Source organism: Strongylocentrotus purpuratus, unplaced genomic scaffold (genome assembly GCF_000002235.5).
Source record: "Strongylocentrotus purpuratus isolate Spur 01 unplaced genomic scaffold, Spur_5.0 spur5_scaffold_1, whole genome shotgun sequence".
NCBI classification, from domain to species: Eukaryota; Metazoa; Echinodermata; class Echinoidea; order Camarodonta; family Strongylocentrotidae; genus Strongylocentrotus; species Strongylocentrotus purpuratus.
In genome coordinates this window covers 21,466,218-21,472,479 of record NW_022145594.1, presented here as the reverse complement: position 1 = coordinate 21,472,479, position 6,262 = coordinate 21,466,218, and positions in this window count along the sequence as shown.

Here is a 6,262-nt window from a genome sequence, read left to right as displayed (position 1 = left end):
TGGGTTTGTAGGATCACTCAAAGTTCGGATCACGAAATTAAAAATGAAATTGACTCTACTGATTTTCATAATTTTGGTTCTATGTATAATGGCAGTGCAGATATTTAACCAATAGAGAATGATATGAGTTTTTTTTGAGGGGGTGGGCTCTTTTTTTGTACACTAACATATCTTGTTTTCTTGATTATTATGGGTTATTCGGACCTTTCCTTCGGTGTTTAAAATCTCTTGGACGTATCTAGTAGTAATCAATAGGATGGTAGTAACAATGTACTAAACCGTATAAAATCACCATCTTCTCCTATTTTTTCTTTTCTTTTTTCTCTTCATATTTTCTTTAATTTTCTGTAATTTTCTTCATTTTTTAAGATATCTTGTAGGCACTTAAGCGTACGCCAACATTATTATTTTCATCCGTAATTTTTCTAAATCAATATGTATAAACTTGGTAATTTCTGTGTACTCCGATTTCGGATTCGATTACTTAATTGTATTCTGTATTATATTTCAGTTGCATAATCAGCCTGAAATTAAATTCTTCTTTTTATTAATGTAGTCTGTACTTAATATATATTACTTTGTGAAAAGTATGCTATAATATAATATAAGTGTGGCCTACCACCAACAAATTTAGCTTTTCAATGAATTGAACAGATATTGTCGATGAGAAATGTATGGCTGAAATGTTTTTTTTAATTTCTGTGGAGGTGTTGAAATGGTATATCTGAATCGTACAAAAAGCAAAAAATGTTTCAAGGGAAAAAAATATTTTCCTGGCATTATTCGTGTGAAAGAATAGAAATATATATAATTTTCCATAAAACAATGTGCATTGGACAGTGTTTAAATTGACTCAAGGGAGTATAATATCCATACTTTATGAATAAAGACTTGATGACCTTTAGCATTCTCGGTGGAAAATGAGATTTAAATGATATCGATATTTCATTAGTTAAAATTCCTAATTTTGAATGTTCGGAATTATGAAAATCAATTAGGTTTTATAACTTCGTCGCTTTGTAATTACGAAAACGGAATCAAATCCTTTATTATCATCGGAATCATAAAGAATTCTTATTTCTTTAACATTAGGAACCGCATTACATTTTTTGGAATTACGATCCTTGGGAATAATAATCCAAATTATCAATTATCCTAAATAATGAACTTTTTCATTAGATAACTGTTCGGACTTTTGGACCAAAGCCCCTCCCCCCCCCCCCCAAAAAAAAAAACACACACACACACACCACACCACTCCGGTATGAGAAATGTGTATTGAATGTAAATAAAGAAATAAAAGGAACATTTCTAATTATATGACCTTATATGAAGGTTTTGCATTTCTACAGATGTAGATATCATACAGTTTGTACGATAATTTGAATTATCAGTTAGATTTTTATTTTAAGGTTCGTTGAGATACAACGCGGTAAACCCCCGAAAAGTAAATGAATGGCAATTGCACTCAAACCGATCTGTGCTGAGCTGTGCGTTAATATATACATACATGTAAATTAAAGCGTATTACACTTTCTGTAATCATTTAATAAAACCGCCAAAGTTTAACGCATTATAATCTGAACGAGACTTATATACTGGGAACGTACTGGACATTGTAGGATTGAGAGATTTTAAGACCGTTTCATTTTTATTTGCTTGATTTTCTATTTTACACTGCATAACCATGTATACTTCTATTTTTGGTGAATTTTATCTTCAACTGTTAGCTAATAATAGGCAATGATCTCATTTTTCGTATTTCACGTTACATATTCTTGATTGGTGCGTTTGCTTTGTTTTTGGTCCTTAGCATTCTGCGTATCTATGTTAACAGTGTACTTTATCTAGTTCCGTTTAACTCCAGCTATTCACAATTATACTTAACTGGAAGAAAAAAGCTATGTGCTATAAGTAACAGAAATGTTATAATTTTAAATTAAAATGTAATGTACAATAGTGTAACAAGTGTATTCCACTAAATAGGTGGTTACGTTATGCATTCAATGTCTATGTAGTCTATGTTATAATGGAGATATCATGAAACTAAATTTAAAAAAATTATAATAAATGTTACCGGAAACACTTTTGGGAAGATCGTAGCACGTAGTTTATATTAATGTATAGAACGTGCTATTGTAAGCGGTTGATAAATGTAAATTATTTTTTTACCCAAATTTGTTGAAACAAGCTTTTTGTTGCTAATCAGTTGTTGCATGCTTTGCTTTATATATTGTAGGAAATTATAGAGCTAGCGTATAATCATGTTTGTGATGAAAAGTGAGCAATGGTAAAATGTTATGATATACATAATTGTAACAAAACAAATAGTATAAATTACACTGTGTACAAATCTCTGTACAGTGCGTCTACAAATATACACACTTTGAAAATATTTTTACAAATAACAATTTCATAATATCTGCATGACTTAATTTCTTATTACACAAACATGGGTGAGGTTCTTTTCAATCGGATGATAGTAAAATATCAACATTATTTTAAACTAGAGTTAGCACTGGCTTCTTTAGAAAAACTTCTTTTTGTTCAGGTCAATCTTCTTTTGTTTTCTACACAAGATTTCCATCTTTGTGTTTATCATTTTGACAAAATTTAATAACAGACGAACGAAAACTTTAGACATGCAATTTTAATTTCAATTCTAATTTCCAATATGCGATGTTGTCTGGAGCATGTGAAAAATATGCAGTGTAATGCATATCGATATCTCTTACATCCAGCTTTAATTTTTTTTTAAAGCATTATGTGGATCAATATATATATTTCATGTCTGAATTTCTGACTCACGATGTAACACCTGTACTTGAGTACCTTCACATTTACCTTTTCTTGGGTCTTGCGACTTTTAAAGATGCATTAAACATTGACAGAAAAAGATAAGCAAAGTCGATAATTTCAACACAATCAACGCAAAAATGTAATGGAAATCAATCCCTTGCAATGATGAGGCATCGTTGAATTACAGGATAGCTTTTTCTTGAATAGCAAGGTAAACCTCAGCAAAACTTGCTATGGGAGTACATGAATGGAGGTGTCTAGATACAATTATTGAACACCTGTTTTGGTAGGACCCCGCCCCTTTCCTTTGCCAATTTCTAGATATGCAACTCGGGTATGGCAGAGCCAGTTAAGCCCTATATATATAAGATTAAAGATAACAATTGTTCCGATCAATTATTAAAGATATAGTAAACAAAGAAGATATAATAACTGCTTGATTTGCAGTTTCATCCAATCCAAAGCTAACAATTTTAGAGCAAACAAGTTTTTCTCAATAATCCAGTGCTCACTCAAACGTAAGATTTAGTGTTATCCGAATTAATAGACTTTCTGTAGCCCTCCTGCATCTAATGTGTGTTAATTATGCATTCAATATATTTGTTTAAATTCGTTTATTATCTATATAAAATTATATACACTTAAAATATTGTATCAAAACATATTATGTTCATGAAAATGTATGATGAAAAAAGAAAAAAAGATGCAAAAAACAATAAGTCAAATCAAATCAAATCAAATTAAATCATCCATAATTTCAAAAAGGAAAAATAATGCGGATATCGTTAAACTCTAATTTTTGTTTACTTTTTAGACGGACTGTATCATTGTAAAGTAATTGTTAGTAAGATTGTTGGTTTGTAATTATTCTTCCATAAAACCTTGTAGAATAAATGATAAATAAATCAAAACTCTTGCACGGTGTATGGTGTTTAATAATCGTTATGTTGATGTTTCTTTGAAAATTGTCTTATAATTTGCCATTAGTATAGCGTATGATTAGAATGTGTTGACGGTTCAGTGTCCTAATACTTAAATTAAAAAAAGGAGTACTTACTTTTAAAGATATAATTGATACCCTTCTCGAAATTCCGAATCAATCATCATGACCTGCACAAATATATTTTTTTTAACGTAATGAAAGCAGATATAGTCTTAGTGGAAAGATCAATAAGCGAGCAATAGTGCAAAAGAATATGGACATGAAAAGAGAAGAATTATCAGTAAATGAGACTAGACAGAAATGTTTGAACTAATAAAGTTCCTTTGAGCTTATAACTAAATGACAAGCATAGTTATTAAAACCTGCTGTGGTGCCTAATCAGCACTGTAACATCATTCAATTAGTATAAGTACACTTGAAAAGTCCTGAAACTAGCTCTGACGGTGCTAATAAATAACACCCTTAGAGACTTAGTGAAAAATAAGTAGCAAATGTGTTGGTGCTGTAACGGGTAGCACATGCACTTGCGCTATAAAAGCAGCACGCAAGAGCAATCAGAATATATCAGCAGCCTAAAGGTGCTATGCATATTTATTTTATCTATTTATTTTCAGTTTTTTTTTTAAACACGGTTGCCTCTTCAGCTTAAAATAAAATGCTGTCCGTGAGGGCCCCGGATGAAATCAATACAAACGATCGTATATCCAAAATAACTAAACAAAATATCCATAATACACAATCGTAATGTAGAACTTACAGCAGGAAGACAAATATTAACAAGAAATTAAAACACATGTATACATACAAATTCAAGTAAGTGACATTCAAACGACTTATAGTATACTTAACAAGTGAAATTGGGAGAGAAACTGACAGAAATATAAATACAAAGTGGGATATGTATGGCGAAGACAAAACAGGTTATAGAAGGAAAGGTGAATGGTAGAGAATGTAGGTAAAAAGTGAGAGAAAACGTGAGAAAGAGATTGAGGGTTAGAGGACAAATAAATAGACAATATGAGAATAACCAAAGAAATTGAGAATTTTGAAGAAAAAAATAACTTCAGAGTGGATTTGAAACCCTCATTAAACAACGATACAGTAACATACACATATAATTCAAAGTGAAACCATAGGCAGTCGAAAGATGGGTGCAACCTGAAAGAGGCCCTTTGTTCTTTTTGAGTATATTCCTCCAAGTGCGAAAAACAGCACTTCAATTTTAGAGTGTACTAGAACTACTACATTTACTACTACTACACTGCAAATTAGTTGTGTAATGACTTTATACAATAGTTGGGTGGTTCTCTCATTAGTCCTTACACAGGGATTGTGTTAAGTTGTGTTAAAACAAAAGCAGCTGTGTAAATTATTTATACAACTTAACACAACCCCTATGTAAGGAGTGAACCATCCAACTGGTGTGTGAAGTCGTTACACAACGATTTTGCAGTGTACTACTGCCATTATAACCACTACTACCATTTGTGCCACTACCTCTACTACTACTACTACTACTACTCCTACCACTCCTACTACAACTACTTTATTACTACTCCCCCTCTGTTTTACCTTTGCTGTTACTGACGTTTTACCTCTTACATTTGTATCTCTGCTATTTCTACACTTATCCGATTGTTAGTGTTGCAATCAGCGGCAGCAGCAGCAACAGTAGTAGGAGTGGTAGTAGCAGTTTTACAAAGGGTATTACTAATTTAGTTGTTAACTGTGACATTGAACTATCATCGATGGCAGTAATACTGATATACGTAGGTGTAATAGGACAAGAAGTAGTATGCGAGTAGTATCATTAGTAGAAGAAGTATATTAGTAGAAGTAGTAGAAGTAGTAATGGTAGTAGTAGTAGCAGTAGTAGTAGTAGTAGGCGTAGTAGTAGTAGTAGTAGTAGTAATGGTAGTAGTAGTCGTAGTAGTAGAAGTAGTAGTGCCCCCCCCCCCCCCGCGAAAAGAGAGAGAGAGAGAGAGAGAGAGGGGGAGAGAGGGGGAAAGGGAAAGAGGAGAGAAAGGGAAAGAAAGAAGAGGAAGAAGAAACGAAAAGGAAAAAAAAGAAGGATATCGGGGCCCGAAAGGAACTTGCCTGCAAGACTCCCCTCCCTCCTCCTCCTCCCCCCCCCCCCCCCCTCATCCAAAATAATGAGGTAAGGGAAAGAAAAGACGGAAAAGGTGGATAAAGGGAAGGAAAAAAGAGGAATAAAAAAGGAAAAGAAGGGGGATATCAGTTGCAAAGATTCCGCTAACAAGTTGTGGATCGCGGGGGCCGAAAGGCCCTTGCATTCCTCCCTCCCCCCCCCCCCATGCCCAGGTGGGTGAAAGCTATTGTTTTTTGTTTTTATTTTTTGGTCCTCGAAAATTTGAAAAATCGCACCCCCCCCCCCCCTTAAGCGCCAGTGGAGGGGGCCCGTCTAAAAAAAAAGGGGGAAAATTAACGGTTTTAACTGTATTTTGTTCCCAGGGGAGGGCCCCCCTCCCCACCTCTAGATCCGCCACTGCCCCAGCTAAC